Consider the following 23,104-nt stretch of genomic DNA (forward strand, 5'->3'; position numbering starts at 1 on the left):
TTTACCATTTGACATTGTGCTATCAAATCAACAGATTTGTGCTGTTGATTATTACAGTAAGCAGCTTGCAGCACAGATGTTACTCTGGGCAAAATGCTACTGGTTGGTGTATTGGTATTTCCTGTTCATGAATTGCTTCAGTGGAGCTGGGTATAATGAGGTTTGCTTGGACAAAGCCACTAAAGGACCACAGCCGGCGCTGCCACCTAAAGGCAGACTATCTTGTATGTTTGCTGGGAATTAAAAGATCTGTCGGAAGGACCACAGGATGTCTTGTAAAGCATTACCTTTGCTTTGCGCACATTTTGGTATTACTGTTGAGGGATGGTAGGTTTTTTTAGCCACTTACATGGAGAAAGAATGAAAACAAAACTATTTCAACCAATTAACGTAGGAGAGCACGTCAGTTCTCCCCAGCATACTATATTGGCTATGCTTATTTTATTAATCATTAGTTCCATGATGTATTTACTAGGCTAAGCAGACCATTACACTTAACCCTGCCTGCCAGAAAGCCCACCTTTACTGAAACTTCTGCACCAGAACAAGTTATCAGGGGAGTCAACATGGATTCACTGAGGGGAAATTCTGTTTGACCAACCTGAGAACCTTCTACAAGGGCATAACTGGCTGGCTAGATGAGGGTTCCTTTCAGGTAGTTGTAGGGAGCGAGAAAGTCTCCCCTGAGCCTTCTTTTCTCCAGGCTAAACAGCTCCAGATCCCTCAGGCCTTCATCTGAGATGTGCTCCAAATCCTTCCCTGGCTTGGTAGCCCACCTCTGGATCCTCTCCAGCACCTCCATGTCCTCTGTACAGAGAGGAGCTGGACACAGTACTGAAGATGTGGCCTCACCTAAGCCGAGTCCAGGGGAAGGATCACCTCCCTGCTCCTGCTGACAACACCGTTCTGAGGCAGGCCAGGATCTCCTTGGCCACTTGGGCACACTGCTGTCAGCCAGCACTGCCAGGTCCCTCTGTGCCTGGCAGCTTTGCGGCCGCTCCTCCCCAAGCCTGCAGCGCTGCTGGGGGTTGTTGTGGCCCAGGGGCAGGACCCAACACTCAGCCTTATTGAAACTCACGGCACTGGCCTTGGCCCAGCCATCCAGCCCATCTAGATCTCTCTGTAAAGCTCCCCTGCCTCAAGCAGTGTTCTCTCCAGAGAACACAGTTCATTCCCCCGTTTGTTAATCCTTTTGGTGAGGATTTTTTCCTAGTATCTGGGGTTAATTTGACCGAACGTGGGGGTGCAGCACTGGTACCACCCCGTTTTCCGCACGCTTTAGTTACCAGAGTTGATTGTGCGTTCTGTAAAGCAGCAGCGCCGTGCCGTGCGGCAGGAAAGGCCGAGCAGCGACTCGGGATGCTCGCTGCCGAGCCCCAGAGCCCGCGGCGCCTGGAGCCCGCAGCGCCTGGAGCCCGCGGGGCCGCTCCCGCAGCGCCTGGAGCCCGCAGCGCCTGGAGCCCGCGGGGCCGCTCCCGCAGCGCCTGGAGCCCGCGGGGCCGCTCCCGCAGCGCCTGGAGCCCGCGGGGCCGCTCCCGCAGCGCCGCCACACCGCCGCGCGCTAGATGGCGCCCCGACACCGGGCAGGCCGGCAAACGGCGGCTGAGCGCCTCGGGCGGCCCGGCACCTGGGCACACGGCCTCACGGGCTGCCGGCGGCCCGAAAGCTCATCCAGTCAACCCCCGACAGAGCAGGGCCACCCAGAGCAGGGCACACAGGAACTCGCCCAGCTGGGTTTGAACGTCTCCAGAGACGAGACTCCACAGCCCGTCTGGGCGGCCCCTGCCAGGGCTCCCTCACTGAACAGGGAGGCAACTCCTCCTTGTGTTCTTTGGAGCCTCTTCTGTCCCAGCCTGTACCTGTTGGCCCTTGTCCTGTCACTGGCCATCACTGAGCACAGCCTGGCTCCAGCCTCCTCACACCCACCCTTGATGTGTTTGTAAACATTCATGAGGTCACCCCTCAGGCTCCTCCAAGCTAAAGAGCACCAGCTCCCTCCCCTCTTCCAGTTACAAACCATTGCTGGTGGATTCGAGGAACCCTGCTAGTGGTGCAGGGAGGAGAGCAGCCCACAGCCCCCATAGCTGGGGGCTGCCACATGCAGCCGGCACAACAAACAGGCCATGGCAAAGGGCCCTGGGGCTGCCAGTTTCTAACTACACCAGGAAACAAGGCCTTTGGAGGACACTGCTCTCCCCACCACACATCCCCTGCCGCTGGATCGAGCCCTGGCTCCCCTCAGCAGCACAGCTGCACGGCCCTGCAGCAGCATCTCGCATCCCCCTTTATAAATGGGTTTATTGGTGTTGTCTCAGTCCTCACAGGGGCTCTGAAGCACGCCTGCCCTGCAAATAATAGTCTGCGATAATGATAATGATCATATTCATGGGCAGCGGAAAAAACCCTCAAGTCTGCAGTTTAGAGGCAGGGTTGCAGTCTCTGCGAGGTAATGCTTTCCAAGTCTGCTGCTGATCAAAAGCAGTTTTTCACAGGAATGCTCAGACATGATTGTAATGAAAGGCTATTTCCATGCCAAATTTCCCTGCTCGACTCCCTCGCCTCTTTGGCTGAAGAGCTGTTTATCATAAAGTCACAGGAATTCTTTATTACTGGAAACGGGATGTTTTGGTTTTCCTCCTTGTTCTGCCAAGCCAGCAGATGGACTGGCTTTGGCACTAACCAAAGTCCAACCCTTGGGCTGATACCACACTTAGCAAACTTCATCTGCCCCAAACAGGAGCGTTCCTGCTATGTTGGAAAGAGACTGGCACCAGTGTCAGGCAGCTGTGCAGGGGCTGCTGGCTGAGCACATGGCATGAACAAACGCCAGCGATACGCTTCACAGGGCTCAGGGAGCCCAGTTTGCCCAGCCTGCACCTGAGGGCAGGAAGAGGGGCTCAGAGCCCTGGCCTAGGACTGGGATGGTCAGAGTCTCTTTTCCCAGCTCTGTCACAGGCAGTTTGCACGATGATGGAAAAAGCCACTTTACCTTGTCACATCTCACTTCTCTCGATCCCAAAAGAGAGATGATGATGGGAAAGAGAAAGACAAGCTCATGAGAAGCTGTAAGGTGTTCTGCTCCGTGTGTGCACTGAGGATACAGGGATTGCAGACTTGGTGGGTGTTTTCAGAGACCTCTGGTATGATCATAAACAGCAATTACCAGTGTTTAAGTAAGAAACAGCCCAGAAAACAGAGGCTAAGGGCTGGTAATTCAAGAACAACATCACGTTACTTGTACACATAGAATACAGGACGAGAACTGGAAGAGGTTTTAACCCTCCCTTATCCAAAAGCAGACTCAGCTCTATCACCTTGCAACACAGCCCTCCCCAGACACTTCTGTCCTAGCACGCAGCTTCCATCCGACACCCACAACCAGGGCAAACAAAGACTAAGCACTGCTCCAAAGAAGGGGACGGAAAGGGAAAGAAACACAAATCTCTTTGTCAGAGATCTTAAAGAGGAAACGTTACGTTTAAATTTCCCCGTTTCAAGCTTGTTTCTGTGGTACAGACAGGAAGGATCGATTTAGAAACTGTCTGCCTTCAACTCATAGCAACAGAAGCAACGTGTAAGTTACGTTGCCATCTTCCAAACAAGTGCCTGTCTCAGCAGGCGGAGCCGTGTGTCGTGCGAGTCAGACCCCGCGCACAGACAGACCGAACCCGTGAATTCCGTGTCTGGATCGGGAGCCTTCACAGACTGCGCTGGAAAGTTATTTGCTTTTGCAATGCCTGACAGCCAAAGAAGGGGAAAAAACTGAGACACTGGATCTTGAACTAGCTCAAATTTCACTACCTGAAATTTCTGCTGCTGCGGAGGTTCAATGTAATGCCTTGTACAATCCCTCTCTGCAGGCATGAGTTAAGGCAGATAATCAAAGGCCTGAAGAAAACACATCTCTCCCACCAGCCTGAGACTACCTGCCTAGTTCTGGAACGATTCCTAGTAACTGATTTCTCAATCACCACAAACCACTTCCAGTTTCTGTGCTCCTCCATTTGCAGATGCAACAACTTAGCCATCTCCCAGACCCAGGCAAGCTCCTGTTCCCAGGACACTGATGTGCACGTGGGCTTCCCAGACAGGTTCTGAATGATAGCCCCTTTTTACATATTCCTGATTAAACCTAGGTAATGTTTTCAATCTTTCATTTGGATGGCTGAGAAATAATGAGGATAATAACCCTGCCTTCTTATAGCTCTCCCCAATTGCCAGTGAAAGATATTCAATCTCCCCTGCTGCATTTCTCCTTTCTTAAAGTTTATTCTCAAAGTTGCCCCCACAGCACCCTGCCGAGTTAAGGCAGCAAAACAGTACACTTACAGGCCAGAAGAATCCCCTTCAGTCAATCAATAGCTACATTGCTGACTGTTTCCAAGCCAATTGTTTCAGATGTCACTATTCCAAACAGCTTTTTTTCCTGATCAATATCTCTGGCAGCTGTTCAGATGACCTGTCAGTGCAACTAATTGCTGTTAAAGCTCTGCACCTATGATCAGTCGAGTGAGGATATGTTCTCCTTATGTTATCTGCAACAGAAAACTTCACAATAAATTCAACCCATGCAAAGCACAACTACTTTCTGGGATGGGCATATGTCAATTCAGCAGAACAAACACTTTTGGGTTCTTTGCCCCTGCCACAACAAAGAAATGCAGAAATACTTCCATTATTCCAGCTCTGTCAGCGTGGTTCACTTTAGGCATGGAAACAACCTCACTGACTGAATGGTGTGCACACTGTGTGTCTTGGAGCACTTTGTGTCTTTGGACAGGCCAACAGTGTTGCAAAAACATAAAGCTCCCAAGAACACATTAGTCATTTGAGGGCTGAAGTGGGAGAGCTCTTCAAACTTGCTGGATTTGTCCAGAGTGCAAGAGAACAGGCCAAAATCTGCACTAGTGTAAGTGCACAGAACAATAATGAATCCACATGCCAGTTTGCACCCTGGTTTTACAGATAATGACGGCTCTCAAAGATCCATTTTGAGTAAAGGAAATGCCTGTGCTGTAAACAAAACAGCCTGCTTCTCCCTTCAACAGAAGTATTACCAAATGCTTCAGAAGTGACCCCAATCTAGTGTTTTGCAGAGGCCTCAATATACTCCTTCATGCACGGAATCACCTACAGATGTTGCTGCACACAGCACATACTTTAGTGGCACATGGGGAAAAGGAAAAGCTCAGAGTTGTGTTTGTTGCTGTTAAAGACAGTAAGACACTGGGGGCAGGGACACGAGATCATGGTTTTGATCAGATCCCAGTAAACCTGAGTTAATGACACATGGTGAGGCAATTCCAGGGCAGGGAAGTATCCTGTCCCTGCACTGACCTGACAGCGAGGTCACAGATACTGCTGGTACTTGTTGCAAGTACTTTTCGGTTGGGACCTCACTGCAGATGAAAGCATCCTTTATTTACTAAACCCGAGTTCACATTCAGACCAGAGCTAGTCTCTTCTGTGGAAAGTTTTCAAAGGGCAGTTGTCATGAGGACTGTGTTTCCAAGCAGGACCTTCCACTCTTCTGCTGACCATTTACAATCAAGGACAGCATTTCCTCTCCTCCCATCTCAAATCTGGAAATAGTGTCCAGTACAAAGCAGACTAAGTTGAGATTTTGAGTATTTCTTGCAGGAAAGCACCTATTTTTCTGACCAGTTCTTCTGCAAGCATTATTCAGACATTCAGATGTTCCAGAGATGATACTTTCTCCACCAGCTAAGCTGACTTTCCCATATGCAGCATTCCCTCAGTGTGCTGGCAGCATTTCTCCTAATGCAGCCCACAATGCTTTTGGCTGCCTTTGCTACCAGTGTACACAGACAGCTCCTGCTCAACTTGGTGTCCACCAAGACTCCCAGGTCCCTTCTGCAAAGCTGCTTTCCAGCCAGCCAACCCTCAAGAGTATACTGGTAGGTGAGGTTATTCCTCCTTAGGGGCAGGACAAATTCCCCTTTGCTTAATACCATGAAGTTGGTGGTGTCCCGTTGCTTCAGCCCATCAGGGTCCTTCTAAATGGCAGCACAACCCTCTGGTGCATCAACTTCTGCTTGCAGCTTGGCACCAACTGCAAACATGTGAGGGTGCACTTTGTCCTGTCAAACACATCATTAACAAAAGTGTTGAACAGCACTGACCCCAGTGCCAAACCCTGGGATGCTGCACTAGTGACTGGCTTCCAGATGGAGTCTGTGCTGATCACACACTCTGAGCTTGGCACTTTGGAGAGTTTTCAATCTGCTGCCCATACTTCAACACCTAGTCAATGAAATGTTATGGAAGACAGTGTCAAAGCTTTAGTACGGTCAATATAAATATCCAGTGCTCTCCCCTTGCCCACCAAGCTGTAGCCCTCTCATCATAGCAGGCTATCAAGATGGTCAGGCATGATTTAGTGTTTGTCAATCCATGTCTACTTCTGCCAAACGTGGTCCTGTTAATTACTACATTTGGCAATGGCTTCCATTGTTATTCACTCCTGCAGCTTCCCTGGGACTGAGGTGAGGCTGAGTGACCTGTATTGCCCTGGATCCTCTTTCTTGAAGATAGGATTGACGTTTAATTTCTTCCAGCCTTCAGGAACCTCCGCCAGTCACAGTGACTTTCAAAGATCGAATGTGGCCTCACTATAACATGGGACACCTTCCTCAGCACTCAAAGGTGCATCCCATCAGGTTCCAGGGACTTGCATCTATCTAGTTCATTTCAATGCTTTCTAGCTTCACCCTCCTCTACCAAGGATACATCTTCCTTGCCCCAGAAGCCCTCTTTGTAACACTAGGGACTACTCTGGTTGTTAGGAATTAAACTCTCTATAAGAAACAGAGTTTAGGTGCAGATCCTACCCATTACAAGATTGTACCCATCCAGTACATATGCACTGGTTAACTGTTCACCTGCTTATGTTAAACTTCTATAAGAAGTTTCCATAGGCTCTGCTAAGCTAAAAGCCTCCTCTCCTGTAAAAAGAGAGATAGCATCCCTTTATCTCAGCTTTACAGTGTAATTTCAAGTGAAGCACTCTGAGCTTCTCGGGTAGTGGTTCTAGTAGTGTCGAGCATCACAGCAAATTGCTGGCTGTAACACCTGAACCTTACACCAGGGCAGCACTGGGCTGCTAAAGAGAGACAGTCTGGAGTGGATACACACTTCTTCAGTTAACCTATGCTCTGCCACCAAGCTGCAGGAGCTGAGCTGCTTGTGTTACCTCAGTGACAACGGCACTTGTAAGTGACAATGGCATTTACCGGTGCAACAGAATTACAGCCCCAGCACAGACTGAGCTCTTTGTAACCCTGGGTCTGTTTTGCTCTGTGCAGTAAATGAAAACAAGTGGCTTCCAGAGGCAAGTAATGCATTCTGGCAATATATTTAGGCCAGTGGTAACTCAGCACAACTATAAAGGCCCCCAAACTATACAGAGCTCTTGGATTTTATGTACAGGTGGTCCACTATCAGGCCTCTAGAGCTTTAATCCATCCTTTCTAAAGGATACTGGATTACTCCTTCACAGGCTTTGAAGCTGTACAGAAGCAAATCATGTTGTAAAAGCTGATCAGGCATAGTTAGAGGGTAGGAACCTTAAAACACCACTCTGCTCGACCTGGAGCAGCTCAGTGCCACTTTCCCAGGCCCTACTCCATTCCAAGAGCGTGACAAGCACCTTGAGAGCAACGACACCTACTCCCTCTCCTCAGCCATGTTACAAGACAAACCTTGCTTACTCTGCACTTCATGGCCACTGGGTATATGACATTGATATGGAGGTTTTGAATCCTTTTCTTTGAAGATGATTTGAAGCAGAAAGATGACTCAAAGAAGAGAGCAACAGAAGCTTACATGCTTTGTTGGTTGCATGCCCAGAGTTGGGATACTCTTGTGCTGTGTTGTCAGCAAGCTTTCTGCAAATTGCTCTGCAACTGGTCAAAGTTGCAAGGGATGGGGAACCCAAGGAACAGCTTGGCATTCAGGTTTGCAGGCACGACTATGCTAGCTCTTTGTAAGATGGAGCAGGCTTTCAAAACTGAGCAGCAGTCCTGCTCTGCAAAGTACACAAGCACAATGGTCCAGTGCAAGTGTGCTCAGAGTTGCCAGAGGTAGGCAGGGCATGTGCATGAAGTCCATGTACTGTCACGGTGCAGCACTTGGACCACTCCACATGAAGGGACACTGTTTCTCTGTTGAGTTCCACTAGGCACGGCTTTGCCTCACTGCATGACAAACGCAAGTGTCACATTTGGCACTGATTTGTGCTGGTACTTCAGTTATCTTGACTCTGATGTGCATCAAAGCCATGAACAGGCATCCTGATGTCATCAGTTAGGGCCCTGAACCATATATAGGCTTTAAGATGAGGCATCCCTGAAGGATGGTAAAACCAAATTAACCCAGAATAATAAAGAACCCAGAAAACAGAAAAGCAAGAACAAAAGGAGACTGGAAAATGGGGCAGAAATTGTCAGTGATCTCAGAAGTAAAAGTGTTGGGGACAAAAGCAACTGCCTTGTGAGCATCTGTCAGTGAGCGGGGAAGGAAGAGAGTCAGCCTTGCAGGTCTGCATTTCACACGGCCACGAGACACCTTCTTGGGCCCTTCTGTGACCTCACCCTGCTGCTTCATGCCAGCAGCAGTCTAACCATCTCCCTCTGCCTTCTCGCTTTTTTTTTGGCTTTCCACACATGTAACTCATTAAAAATAAGGAAGTACTAGAATTGTCCGTGGTGGGTGAAGGGAACAGCTGGAGCACATGTGAAATGGCAGCTCTCTTCTGATCCAGAATGCTCACTCTGCCAGGGAGCAACATAATGGAACCCACTAATACAGGGCTTTAAGGAAGACAACCCCCAGGCAACATCTGACTGTGTGAACAGCCATACCTCATATTTATATACTTTGGCAATTCTTGCTTGTAATCCCATCTACTGCTGAGACTGGGCTGATATTTAGTTAGAGATTGGAAAAAGATCCAAAGCTAAAGGAACAAAAGAATTACCTTGCATAACAAACTCATTCTACTCTACTCAGTCCTAAGCAACAGAAACTCTGCTAGGCCAGACAGCACTATGGTAGGTGCTTAAAAGTAAAGTTCTTGCTGCCCTGCAGTCACTTGGTGCCCAAACTGCCAGGGATCTCAAAGAAGTCAGAATAGTCTGTCATTAGAGACCAAGTCATTAGTGCTAGTTATGAAAGCTGTCTGTAGCAGAATACTATCGAGGTTCTCGTGAGACAAAGCTATTTATCCTGTGAAGAGGAGATGTCAGAACATGACTATTACCAAACAAAGACACTGATACACTTTTAAACTTACTCCACAAATCTAGAGGCCCACTTGCAACTACTCTGTTTCAACACTCAATTACAAACAAGCTCAATGTGGACATTGCAACAGCAATGAGGCAGAAATGTCTAAAGCTCAGGGTGACAGTCCAAAATGAGTTTCAATGCAAGTTGGAACAGAAAAGATACAGCAGTGATAAGTGCCCTTTCCCCTCAGATTTGCTCTGAAGTGCTAGCTCATTCATCATCCTAACAGGGTATTAGAAGCAATAGTGGTTGCCCTGTAGCAACTCCATATAACACGAGGCACGTTAAAACATCGACATGAAAATACAGCTTACAATAGAAGACAGTTTTCAGTGGTTTCCTTGTGCAAGAGACTCACTTATCTGCTCCTGAGGCTACCTAGTGGACTTGAGTTTTGTTAGCCTAGAGACTTCAATGCTGATGATAATGAGTTCAAATCCTCCACGGGCTAGCTCGGAAAAGTTTCTATTAGGACTACAGTATAAAATGCAAACCAGCTTTGTAGTGGAATCCAATGCTGTGGGGAAAACTGGGTTCCTCCAAGTCTGTGCAGTGGGAGAGTCCCAGTTCAATTCAGTATTTGGCTACACCATTGCATTTCACAAGCAGCAGACACTGCCATATGTTTCCTTGAAATACTGGCCCAGAAAACTATGCTTCCTGGTGTCTGTCTCAAAACACAGATTGGTTGATGCTAACATCCCTGCTGGGACCCAGTGGCTGTCTCTGTAGGAATGATGAGAGAGCAAAGCTATTTGGCATACGTGCCTTGGAAGGGATTTTGTAGGAACCTATTAACAGCAGGAATTTCAGTAATGACCTCTATATAAAAGCATATACACACATACATATATATGAGTCCTATTAGCATGAGCTATGGGATGAACCAGATTATTGAATTGTTATGGTTTGGATGAGGAGCAAGATGAAGCTTTACACCCTCCATTACGTTTGCCACATGAAGTTTAAATCAGCACCCAGGACTGCATGCAGGCAAACACTCAGCAGAAATGCAGGCATGTCCAAAGCAGCCCTGTGTATTTAGTCCAAGCTCAGACCCTGCAAGCTCTCCTATGAAATAAATGAAGTAGAAAAATCATTCCCAGGGCCAGTTATGCAAAAATGCACAGCAGGCATTCTCCTTTGCTTGCAGCAGTTCTGAGATCAGCCATGTCAGCTGCATTCCCTGAAAGAAGGGCAAGTTTGTGTTGGGCCAGACTGAGTTGGGCAAGCTACAGACCTGTGCAGCTCAGTAGCTTTTCAATGCTTCCCACTTAGCTATTTACAGCATAACCAGAAACCCACACACACTCTCACAGAAGGGAAGGTAATAACAGGAAACTTTCTCTTATGGTCACAGTTTTACTTTTACAGGATTTCAGGAAAGATCTCAATGTCCATTACTCACAGGCATTAGAAGCAGAACTGCTGCTGCACACCTGCCAGTGACAGAACATGCCCCAATACTGCTTGCAGTAATTCCAGTCTCAATAAGAGCAGAAGGAAGAGTCAGTTGCTGGTTCTTGGCCAGAGTTTGCCATACACTGGCTTTTATCAGTGAGCCCTCTGTCTTCTTACAGCCCCACACCTCTGCCACCACATCCATAACGGGTCTGAACTGCCTCCGTACCATCTGCTGGAAATTTGCTTTCGACTTGCCAACAGGAATTGTGGGGAGAGAAGCAGCTCATGTCACAATAAAAGTTTTTGCTTACACATAGAGTAAATCAGTGCAAGCAATTTCTTGCCTGCTAATTCAGTTCCTGCAAGCTCTTTATCAATCACGTTTCCAGAACACTTGATGTTGCAATAAAACATTTTGTTGTGAACACTTTCCACATGAAGTGAAACAAATTTGTGTAAGAGAAGTTGATTTATGTCAAGACACCTTTATCCAGGGGTGTTAGGCTCTGACCCAGCACAGACTGCAAGGAAACCACCAAAGACCTCAGGCTCTTGCTTCAATTCAGGAAAAATTTAAATGCTGTGCTGAACCAAGGCTCACGCTCTCTAATCACTCCCTCAAACACACTGGGCACATCCTCAGCATCTATCCCAATGCCACACAACGTCTTTTACAAGAGATCACACATTCTGAGCATATACAGACATCAATTATCCCCCTGGATCCCTTTTCCTCCTTTGAGCTGGTAGGTAAGGAGTTGGAGGAAGCTTTTATAGCCAGGGAAGAATCATCTTTGAGAGAAGGGAAGAAAAAACCCAGAAGAACCCTAAAGAAAGTTGCAAATAGGAGTTAATTCGTCTAAAAGGACTGTAGTCCTGAGAGCTAAATCAGTACCCTGTAAACCACCTTTGGTTAATGTCTTTCCTCCTTTTGTTTTTCTGTATTTTAGACAGGATTAAAAGTATAAAAATACTGTGTTAACCCTAGGAGAGTACTGCTCTGAGCATTTCCAGCACAAACGGAATACAAGGCCTACAGAAAGATGCCCAATTTCGAGGGCACCGTTCAGTTTGACTAGTGATCCAAGGACCAGCACGTGGATCTGTGTGCTCCATTGACACTGCTGATTCAAACCAATTCAGGAGAACAGCCTATTTAGCCTTTGGGAACTATTTATTTAGAGTTCTGAGGCCTTAGCAAATAGCTGTTGAATCCAATGCAACTCCCACATCATGCTCCCACGCTATTAGGAGTGCTGGTAGCTCCACTCATCCCATTTACACAAGCTATTGCTATTGCCACTGCCTGACTTAAAAGTCTCAGCTAAATGTTCACAGTTTGCATTGAAACACAAAGATTCTCTTATTGGGAACAATCCCAGGATTTGCCTCCCTTCATCTTTAGTGAGACACTTCCGATCAGCCACAGGCCCCATTGCAGTCACCCTTTCCTACATCAGCTCAGCTATACCATACTCAAAGGCAAATCTCTCTCCTCTGACTGTCCCAAAGTCCAGCTGGAAGATGCAACCACACTAGAACACCTAGACATTGAAAGCAGGGTCTGGCTCACCACATTTTCATCTCCCTGCTCACAAAAACGTGCTCTACTGCTTGCTTGCTAAGGTCTGCAGGGTGTGAATGGGTTGAAGTTCAGGTACAGCCAGTACCACTTCACTACCGCTTCAAATAACTGTCTCAAAAGACAACTTTCCATCCTCTAGTCTGGCTCTGCATTGGGGTTTTTTGCATACAAAGGAGCTGAAAGGCAGTTTTCAAATACCAAACAATTAAATCCCTTATTTACTTTGCTCCTTGATATGAAAGCACAGTTTGTAAACAACAGTTTGCAACATTCCTTTGCTTTCCCCACAAATGCACAGCAACACAGCCATTGATTGCTACTTGGTGCACACAGAGAGGGTTCATCCTACTACAAAGCACAAGCCTCTGAGAGGGTACTTACCACACAGGGGCACTTCCTTCCTGACTGCTCTGGGCAGGTGTTCTGCCAGTCTGCATAGAAGAAAAGCATTTCCCACGTATTTCTCCCTGGGCAGGGCACACAGCAGAAGGCTGGAAACCCTGAAAGAGAAAGAAAATGGTTTAAGAACCCACACTCAAACCAAGGGAGTTGATTTGGAAGTTAGTCTTATAATGTTTCCTCGGTAAAGGTTCTAATTGAATCACACAAAAGGGCTCAAGAAACATAAGACAAGGAGCACAAGCAAACAACAGACTTCAGTAGACATAGATGAAGGATAGTTGGGGGCTTTTTTGTGAGCAACTACTCAGAAGTAGGAACAAACACAACCTTTCCTGCTTTGAGTTGTGTGTAAGCCAGCTTGATGCTGCTATTACTTCTGTTCTTGGGGTGAATTTACTGGTTTTATTGAAAGACTACCATAAAGGCATTAAAACTGCTGCAAGGGAGCAGCCAGGCATCTAAAAGCAATACAATAGCAGGGTCCAAGGGCTTGTATCCAGCCTTGCTGGTTTGTTCCACTCTGACTGGTCAGTCAGTAGCCCAGCTTGATCAGTTTCCACTAGAAAGAATGTCCATCTCAAAAACAGAGCAATTACCAAAAGGAGGACTCTCCACAGCTTCCTTCAGGAACAAGAAACCAGCAAGGGGACATAACATGCAATATGATGCTACAAGTCCCTCTGAACAGAAGCACTCAATCAATGAGAACAGAGAATGCAAAGAGGAAGCAACAGTGAGATTTTTACCTTCTTTATTGCAGCTTCTTATATGCTGCAAAGACTTTCCCCACCCCATGCAGACAGTGGGATAGGGCACACAGCAGCCAAACAAGGTTCACAGCCCCGCCCTTTCTGTAGTGGAAATACAGCCCTTACAGGAATGACTCCCAGCTGAAGCAATCAGAAACCTCCAGCCTAGTCACCTGCTCCCATCTCATGGAGCCTCCTGCCTAGTTCATTATCCCCCTTTCCCTAATTTGTGGGGCCTGGCAATACAAAAGGCCCAGATCTGTTCCTTTTCCCAGTGCTGAGGTGCCCATGACCCAGCTCAACTTGAGACAGCAGAATTTGGGGTGAGAGCCTGTGTGGGAGATGCTGTTACCCACCTGCTTGCCTCATCCTGAGCACCCCTGCCCTAACCACTCTCTTCTCCTTGCTCTGCTTCCTGTCCTGCTGACCATGAAGGGACTTCTGCCTGCTGTGGGGAGGATGCAGGAGCTGATGGTTTTCCAGGCATGATAGGGAGCTGGAGGGGAGGCTGTGAGTAGCCTGCTCTGCCTGGAGCAGGATGTTAAGGGTCTGCAGCAAGGAGCATGGTTAAATCTGGTAAAGCATTGAGAGATCTGAGCAGGGGCCAGGCATCCAGGAAAGAAACACCTCCTTGTAGTATCAGTCAGAAGCTGTGGGTCTGGCAGAGTCTTGGGCAGGAGGAGACACATCTGAGGCCAGGGGACAGTGTGGCATGAGCTGCCATGGCCAAGGAGTGCCATCCCTGAAGAAAAAGGCTGGGATGGACATACCGCAGCCATCGCCTGTACAGCCAAGCTGCCAAGCCTCAGCATCCTTGTGCTGCCCCAAAACATTGGCTAGTGCTGGGCACAGGTGGCGCCTGTGGGCTCACTGTCCTCCACTGTGTGAGCCAGGCAGTGTGCCCAAGGTGAGGGCAGGGGCACGGGCCATTGTGTTGCCCCACTGTGCACCTGGGAGACACTGCTGGCAGAGGTGAGGATGAGGATGGGCTGGTATGTGGAGAAAGCCCCAATTTAAAGATGGGCATCATAAATAACCAACTTCCAGCTAAGAACTGAAGAGAAGGAGAAAAACGGATCTGTGATTAGGTCTGATTGGTTTGAAAGTTTCCCTCTGCACGTGCACTTCAAAGTAAAGAACTCCCGAGTGGGCCCCGTGTGTAGTGGGGTGAGGGAGGGGAGAGAGGAGGGAAGCCAAGCGGAAGAGAAAAATGCCTCAGCTGACAATGACTGAGAAGGAGAGAGCTGCACAGGAACGTGCCATCCATCTACTGGGCAACATTCATTAGTCATGACTAAGTCATTGGGTTCTAAATTTTACATGTCAGCCAGAGTGCTCTTTTAATTCATCAGTTTAAAAGATATTTACTAAGTAGCAAAACACGGTGTTATTACTCAGCGGCGCTGAGCTATTGCTCAGTATTGCTCAGCGGCACTGGGGGCTGTGGTGTGGCAGGCACTGTCACCGGCTGGCAGAGCAAGAAGCCAGCTTGTCATGGTTTGAGATGCAGCCATTTCTGGTGGTGGGGAAGGGGCTGTAAAGGTGGCTCCTGTAAGAAATTGCTCACAACTCTCCCCAGCTCTGAGCCAGACCCACTGCTGGGGCTGAGCCAATGAGACGCCTCCACCATCACTTTGTAAGGAGAAGCCAGAAGAGGAGGCTTCTTCCCGTTCCTTCCTTCTGTCCCTTCTTTTCCAGCTGGTGGTGGAGTGGGAACAGTGAGAGAAACAACCATATAGACCCCAAGGTCAGTGAGGGAGGAGAGGAGGAAGTGTGCTGGGGCAGAGACTCCCCTGCATCCTGCAGAGGACTGCTGAAGCACAGATTTGTTTGCATTTTGTTAAAGACCCTGCATCAGGGGCAATGACTCCTGCCAGGGGCAGTGACTATGGCCAGAGGAGGCCATGTCCCATGTGAGGATCCCACGTTCACAGAAGCTGTAACTGTGGGGAGGAGTCCAGGCCAAAGCAGCTCATTAAACTTATGCCCAGAAGAGGCCTTGTCCCGAGAGAGGGACCCTGTAACTGCAACTGTGGTGAAGAACCCACGCCAGAGACATTCACCAAGGACTGTGTCCCGTGTGAGGGACCCTGTATGGGCAGAAGCCACAGCTGCTGGGAACAACCCACACCAGAGAAGTTTGTTAGGGACTGTATTCCGGGGGAGGAACCCCGTGTTGGAGCAGGGGAAGGGTGCCAGGAGCCGTCCTCATCTGAGCAGAGAGAAGCAGCAGAGCCCATCTGTGAGAGACTGACCACATCCCCCATTCACTGCCCCCCTGAACCACTGAGGGGGGAGGAGGGAGAGATCTGGGGAGCAGTGAGCTGGGCCGGGGAAGAAAGGAGGGATGGGGGAGGGAGATCTTAAAGTGCTGGTTGTAATTCTCATCATCTTGCTCCCTTTTTGCTTTTATTCTGTTCTGTTTCTTGTAGGTAGTAGAATAAACTTTCCTACTTTTCTCTCTAAGTCGAGTACTGGAGTCTGTTTTGCCCAGAACCATAACTGGCAGCGAGCCCTCCCTGCCCTTGTCTCCATCCACAACATCCTTGCTCATCATTTTCCTCCCATTTCGCTGAGGTCTCCGCCATCCTAACGAGGGTGGGGGTGGATGGGGGCACCGAGCGAGAGACTGCCGTGGTGCTGCTGGGCTGGCTGGGCCAAACCACCACACACCTAAACTGGAAATCACTTCTTTGCTATTCAGAGGCAGCCTGCAAGTACAGTGCTTGTTGGCATGGCTACATCCTAACAAAGTGCACTACCCTGAGCACCCGGGATGCCCCAAGCACACATCCTGCCCCACAGGGGTAGAAGTTTGATGATTTTTACACGACCATGTGGCACTCTCTGAAGCAATAACAACTCAGCCATGGTATTTGATTAGCAGCTCGAAGTCAGGCCTGAAAGAAGGTTTATATCCACCACAAATAGTGAGGCTGTTGCAGGGTGTTGAGGCTCCCAGGGACCTCGGCTTCCCCTGTGCCTTGCTCACAACCCTGGCGCAAGGCCATTAGCATAATCACTCCCATACTAATATCTTCTACTCACTGTCATTTCTTTACTAGCAAAACCATGCATATCCTCAAGACATTTAAGCAACACATTCTGTGACGGTAATAGCTTTGTAATGGTGTTCATCTATCATCCATTTTAAATATCCTTGCTCTGCCCACTAACCCATCTCCAATGGCTCCACTTCTCATCACACACAAACACTTCTGAGAAGTTCCAGAGACACACATTTGGAAATAAAACAAAACAAAAGAATCAAAGAAAGAATCAATATGAAAACTTGCTGGGCAGGTCTTCACAGCCTATCGGTGGGTTCAGGACCTAGGACTGAGGTGAGATCAGAGTGGGCTCAGCCCCGAGATTTGATGAGAGAACAGCAGCAGTAATCTTGTGGAAACTAGTTTGTTCTTTTCTTATGTCCATGGAGGTTGAAAATCACAAAACCAGCATGGAGCTTTAAAGTGATCTGGGGCACAGTGAACACCAGGTAGAATTGGAAGCAGCATCATGGCAATTCTTTGTCCATTCTGTCTGGCTTACCTGTCTCTGCTGCTCCCACCCACTGCCATAGATGCCCTCAGAATTTACTAGACTTGGATGACTCACAGAAACCAGAGTTTTCAGTGGTTCAGCTTAATTTCTTCCACTACCAACATTTCAGTTGTGCTTTGGCTCTGTGTCTGCACAAAAGATGCTTCCACTTTGATCTGAATGGCTTCTCTCGTAGAGTAATAGAATTACAGGGATCACACAGAGCAATAATCCTCAGCCCTCCATGGGATCAAAGCAGTATTCAGATACTAAGCAACACTCAGAGAAGATTGCTCAAGTATTATTGTCCTAATTTTCCAGAGTACAGGGATTCTTTCCAGGAGGATTTATGTTGGGAATCATGTGCTCCAGGCTGGCTGGACTGGACTCCCTCCTTCCTGGTGCCCTGGACTGTGGTTACACTCCAGCCTCACAACTGGCCTGATGCTCCCTCCCTACCTCCACTGCACTGCTCCTTAAAGCTCTTCCCTGCCAACTGCAGCATTTATCAGTGCTACTGCATTTTAAAGTAAAGGAACAAAGTATTAACTATCTGCATCATAAAGACTGTGGATCCTCTCTAAACCGATCTCACCAGGATGAACTTTACTCAGAACTTAGAAGCCCAGCTAAGATCAGGGTCCCTGTGGCAGGCACAGAGATACAGTTATACAGCTTAAAGTGCCCCACAATTGCTAATGCAAACAGGCAAAGGGTAAATGACTTTATCTTCTACTTTGTGACATGAGGTCACAACCAGTAACATGCCCAAGATGAGGAAAGGACAGGAATTTAACTGTCATCCTGTCACCAGGTCCAATGTCACCTCAGGAGCCAGAGGTAAGGCTGATGAAGTAAAGAAGTGATGATCACAAGGAAGGAGGGAGAAAACAGAAGCTGGTCAATACTGCTATGCTGTGTTTCTTAAATAGTACCACTGAATAGACAAGTTCCAAAAAGTAGAAAGCAGGGACTCTGATTTTCTGGTCTGAACTGCACAAGATGATATATGTCAAGGAAGATAAAGATATACAGCTGAAAGACAAATACAGGTTACAGTGGCTGGACATCATCTTCAGGTGATGAAATATTCCTTCAGTGATGAAGACAATAATTCACATGAATGAGACTCTTCAGTGAATTATGGGATTCCTCTTCCAGTAAGTTAGCAGAAAAAAGATTCTAACATTTAAACATGCTCACCCATCACTGATTCTGCTTAAACAGATTTATGGATATATACCTATTTTACCAATTGTAAAGTTTTGATAAGCCTGACATTTTAGTTCACCTGTAGGTGACACTAGGTCTGAAAATAGACCACAAGCTACAGAAGAGGGTAATTGTACTCTGGCTCCAATTGCTTTTCCTCCCACCATGTATTACAGGCATGGAGAATACTTTTAAGCCTAAGGACCAATAGAGCTGAGAAAAACATAAAACAAGGTACAAAGGAAGCCTGAAGTTATTATGGCACTTTGGGGTAGGAGAAGAATGAGGTGCTGGTTGGTTAATATCAGAGCCACATAAAAACTTTCTATGGCCAAATCCAAGCAACAGACGTAAAGAAAAGTTGATATAATGGGCTCTGATTGAGCAAGGTACCTAAAATCAAGTACCTAACTTTAAAAGCAGTATCATTAACTTCAGTGGTGAATATTCATGTGCGTAAAGTTATAGGATCTCACAAGACCACATTATAGACCAATGCACTTTTTTCTTAGGCTGGATAAATCTCTAATCTTTTAACAATCTTCCCTGATATAAATGCACATCAGATGTCCAAATAGTCCCTCTTCTCTCCTAAACTGAGGGCTTCTTTTCTCTGATCCACTTTTTTATCTTATCCAGTGACTGTATGTAATATCTGCTCGCAAGGGAACAAACCAGCCCTGGTTCAACAGCCTGGTTCCCAGTGCACTCCCCTGTACCTGCACCTGCACATACACAGGAGCTAACTCACTGTGAACCACTGCTCAAACACTATATTTCACAGATCAGTAAAAACCTCAGTATAATGATGTTCCTGTAAATCAAGGGCTGGGAATTTGTTGAGGTAGAGAGACCATGTTAATGAAGAAAATGCTGCTACATGACTTCATGGTCCATTAGACACATGAGCAATATTCTCTATTAAGGCTACAGCATTGGATTTCATTACATCCCCTCTAGCTGCACGCTCTTGTTGAAAAAAATGGTTTTGTTCTCCCTTTTCTCCTACTCCTGCCACATGCTTTGGCAATCTCCCTTGGCTCAGGTTGTGCAACTGTGCAGTGCATGGATCCAGCTCACTATGCTCATCAAAAAGTAACTCACCAAAATGAACCCATCAGGTTCTTCCAGATCAGTAAGCATGTGGTCACACAACTACTGGACATGGCAGCTGCAGAGGCTCAGTCCAATCTTCCACCCTTGCCCGCTGCAGCCTTCTTTGCTTAGATTTGGTTCAACATAACAAGTGACAAATGCCCCAACAGCAGGGAGACCTTTGTCCAGAGTCACACTGGTTAACACACTGAAGCCAAATGTACACGTCAGTTAGAGAGCACTGAGCACATTTCCTACTTGTTGAGTGCTTAAGTTCATTCACTTCACCTTTTATGCACATACGTGTTACTTGTGAAACTCCCTGGATTTCCCTTCCCATGAAGGTAGTTTACACATGGACACAAATCTACACTCCTCTCTGCATTTTGGGGCATGTGCTCATAAGCAGTTTTTCACACACATGCACACACACAGACAGGCACTAGTGACAGAGCTAGTGTGTCTTTTGGTGTAGGCCAGATGATACCTCCCTGACACCTCCATGCATCCCCCTCCTTACCCAAACAGCTATTGCTAAACCATGCAAATATATATGCAACTGCCCAAACTCACTGGACAAATCAGAAAGCTACATCCATCACTGCTTTCTGTTGAAAACCTTTATGGAGGGATACATTGCCAGCTAGAGCTCACAATCAGATTTGCTTGGCTGTACTTGTATGGATATTTATGAAGTTTGAGGCACATGTTAAAGCAGAGCAAATGTATGATTCTAGTCTTTATTGAATGGTTACTGGTAATGTAAGTCAGCAAGAAAATACACTGGCAAAAAAAAAGAGCTGTCTTACTGTTAAATCAATGACTCATTTACTCTCTTCATGATTAATTGCAAAGGACTTGGAACTCTAATGACTTTTGTGGATGTAACGTGGTTTAATCAAAAGGAAAAAAGATCTGATCTGCATGGAGACACTGATTTTTCTCCTGTGTCAGTAAAACAAGGAACTGTTTGCTTCCACTACTCCAGGTGCTTGGGAAAGCTGTCAGAATCTATATGAAAGCCTGGACACCTCAGTATGGGAAAATCAAAGCTGTTTTCTTTTGGAAAGGTGGCTCTGCCTCTTTTGCTGCATGACCAAAGCAATGGATTGATTAACAGCAATGTGCTGGCCAGAGCTGGCCTCCATCTGAGGTGTTCCAGATTCAAAGGGAATCCCAGATGCTGAGCTCGTTAATAGCTAGTTAAAAGAACCCACAAAGACCACAGTCCAGCAGGTCCTCCCAGCGCTTTGCAGAGTGAAACTGAGCTTAGGCACCTCTCTAGCTCAGCATAAGCTACAGCTGCTACTGGATCCCTGTGAATCCTCTTTCCCAAGGGCTGGATTAGCACTGAGCACAGGCACAGCACCAGAGGACTTGCAGTGCCAGGGGCCCTTCCAGATGCAGAGACGCTTCTGAAGAAAACACCAGGCCACTGTGTAGGCTTTAACTGTAGGCTGATCCCTATCACTGCCCACCCATGTTGGTGTCTATACAGCACTGGTTGGCTTTGTCTCAATGAGTGAACCATGAGAGGTCACCAAGTCCAGGAGCCTCGTGCCACTGACCACTCAGACATCCCACCACGCAACACAACACCCCTCACTCTTGCCAAGATCCACTTGGGATCCACAGGATCCTCCCTGTTCTTGCTGAGGTGATGAGAAGTGCCAGAGCAAGTGAGAGCAGTGTGACCTGGGTGCCCATGGTGGGCAGCATGCCGCTGCCAGCCCATGGCCCTGCAGGCTGTCTACAGGCAGCCACATGCCCGCCAGCTCTGCCCTGTCCTGGCAGCTTCATGCAGGCTTCTGGCCTCACAGCAAGACAAAGCCCTGGCTATGCATCACAAAGAGGGGGAAGCAGGAAGCTTGAGGGATGCTTAAAGGACATTTAAACAGGCTTTTCGTGCCACGTTCAACTCTGAACATGTAAATGACTGAAAAGGTAATCCATTAATGTACTCTTCTGCAGTCTGATCACATTACCAAGAATTCCGAGTGGTTTTGCTGCTGGAGGGCTTTAGAAAGGAGGGCACACACAAAACCTGCTTCTCATCACCTACAATGGTTTTGCCTTGTGAGGGGTCCTCAGGATGTGCTCAGAGATGACCCTGAGGATGCAGTCACAGCTGGCTCCCAGGGGACGGGCCTCTCGAGGGGCTCACCAGCAGTGCATGTGGCCAGTGACTAACTGGTTTTTCCAGGGGGAACACAGAGACTGGGCCCTCTGCCCTACTCCGGCAGCAGCAAAGTTCCTGCCCTTCCACAGAGATATTTCTGTGTTGGAAGAAGGTAGGCAGCCTGTGTCCAAGGAGATCTTTGCTAATGTGACGTGAGATGGAAAAAAAAAGCTTGCTGGAAAACAGAATTTCTATAGACCAAGAAAAGCATGAGCAGCAAGGGGCCTGACTGGCTCAGTCCACTGATGGACAGGGAAGGGAATGGGCGAAGACACAGAGCACCTGGCAAACTGGGCAAAGCCTGAGACTGGGACAAGAGCTGCATCCCTGGGTAACACTCCTCTCACACTCACTATTTGGCTTCCCCTCTCCTTGGCTTCCTTCCTTCTGGGATTTCCCTCCTGTGTTTCCAGAATGTAAAGCTCTGTTGTGCCTCTTCCCAGAAGCCAAGCAGGGAGGAGGTGACAGGCCCAGACAGGGCACAGAACGAGAACTGAGAGCAGATTGCAAGGGAGAGGCTGAGCGGTCTCAGCTGGCCAGAGCAGGTACATGCCATCCCTTCCCTCAGCCCTAAAGACTAGCTACCCCCCGGTGAGAAACAGAGAGCAGATCTCTCTCTTGCATGCACAGAGAGATGCCAGGTCTGTGCCCGTGCTGAACACTTCCAGTTCACTTCAGGCAGGGCTTGCTGGGGACCTTTCATTACCTGTCTAGCTCCAGGATGGCTCCTGTCCTGTTTGCTGCAGCAAGCACACCCAAGGGAAGCTGCCAGAGCCTCCACTGAGGCATCAGACATATTGCTCAGGCTATGTGAGTGCATGTGACCAAGTTCCTTCCCAGCCTTACAGCCTCCTGAAGCTGCTGGGGCTCTCTGGGATGCAAGTCAGAGCGTTGCCTGCGGTGTTTAAAGAGGAGTATAGTCCCAGCACAGACTGCCGATCACTTCATAAAAGAAGGCGTGAAAGGAGCAACGCTGTTTTTAAATAGGCCTGCCTCATGTTTGCCCACTGCCAACCCATGCTGGCAGGTGAGAGGATGAACGAACGAGGACTTCATCTACTGCTAGAGCCCTGAGCTGGGAGAGAGGAGTGCGAGGCCGCCAGCTTGGCACTGCAGCCTGAGCCAACGTGGTGCCACTTGCAGAAACGCACCTGAAAAGATGCCAGACATCTGTGCCCTCGCTGCATGGACCAAAATGGAAAAGGATCAAATATTTTTCTTCCCAATGAGATTTATAAAAAGCCCTGTGTGACTTAAACTGACACACAAAATGACAGTCTCCTATTGATTACCTTCTAACCTAATCTAGCTGATGCTAATTGTACTGGACCTCTGTAATTGTGCACAGAGCTCGGCAGCAGCAGGGGGACAGAACGATCATCAGCCTCATGAGGCTAATGTTACGCCAATATCACATTTGACCCATGTTTTTAACATTGCTGCATGTTTACTGAATATCAGAAGATCAGCATTTACCTTTTTTTGAGAGCTTAACTTTTCATTCCCTTTCCAGTTCCTTCCATTTCACATACAACACACACAACTTCAAGTACTACAGCTTCTCCCTGCCCACCTCACAGCTCTTCGCCAGACTAGTTGCCCCATCAGCTTTGGTCAGCTGTCTGC

The sequence above is a fragment of the Colius striatus genome, chromosome 12, assembly GCF_028858725.1.
Source record: "Colius striatus isolate bColStr4 chromosome 12, bColStr4.1.hap1, whole genome shotgun sequence".
NCBI lineage: Eukaryota > Metazoa > Chordata > Aves > Coliiformes > Coliidae > Colius > Colius striatus.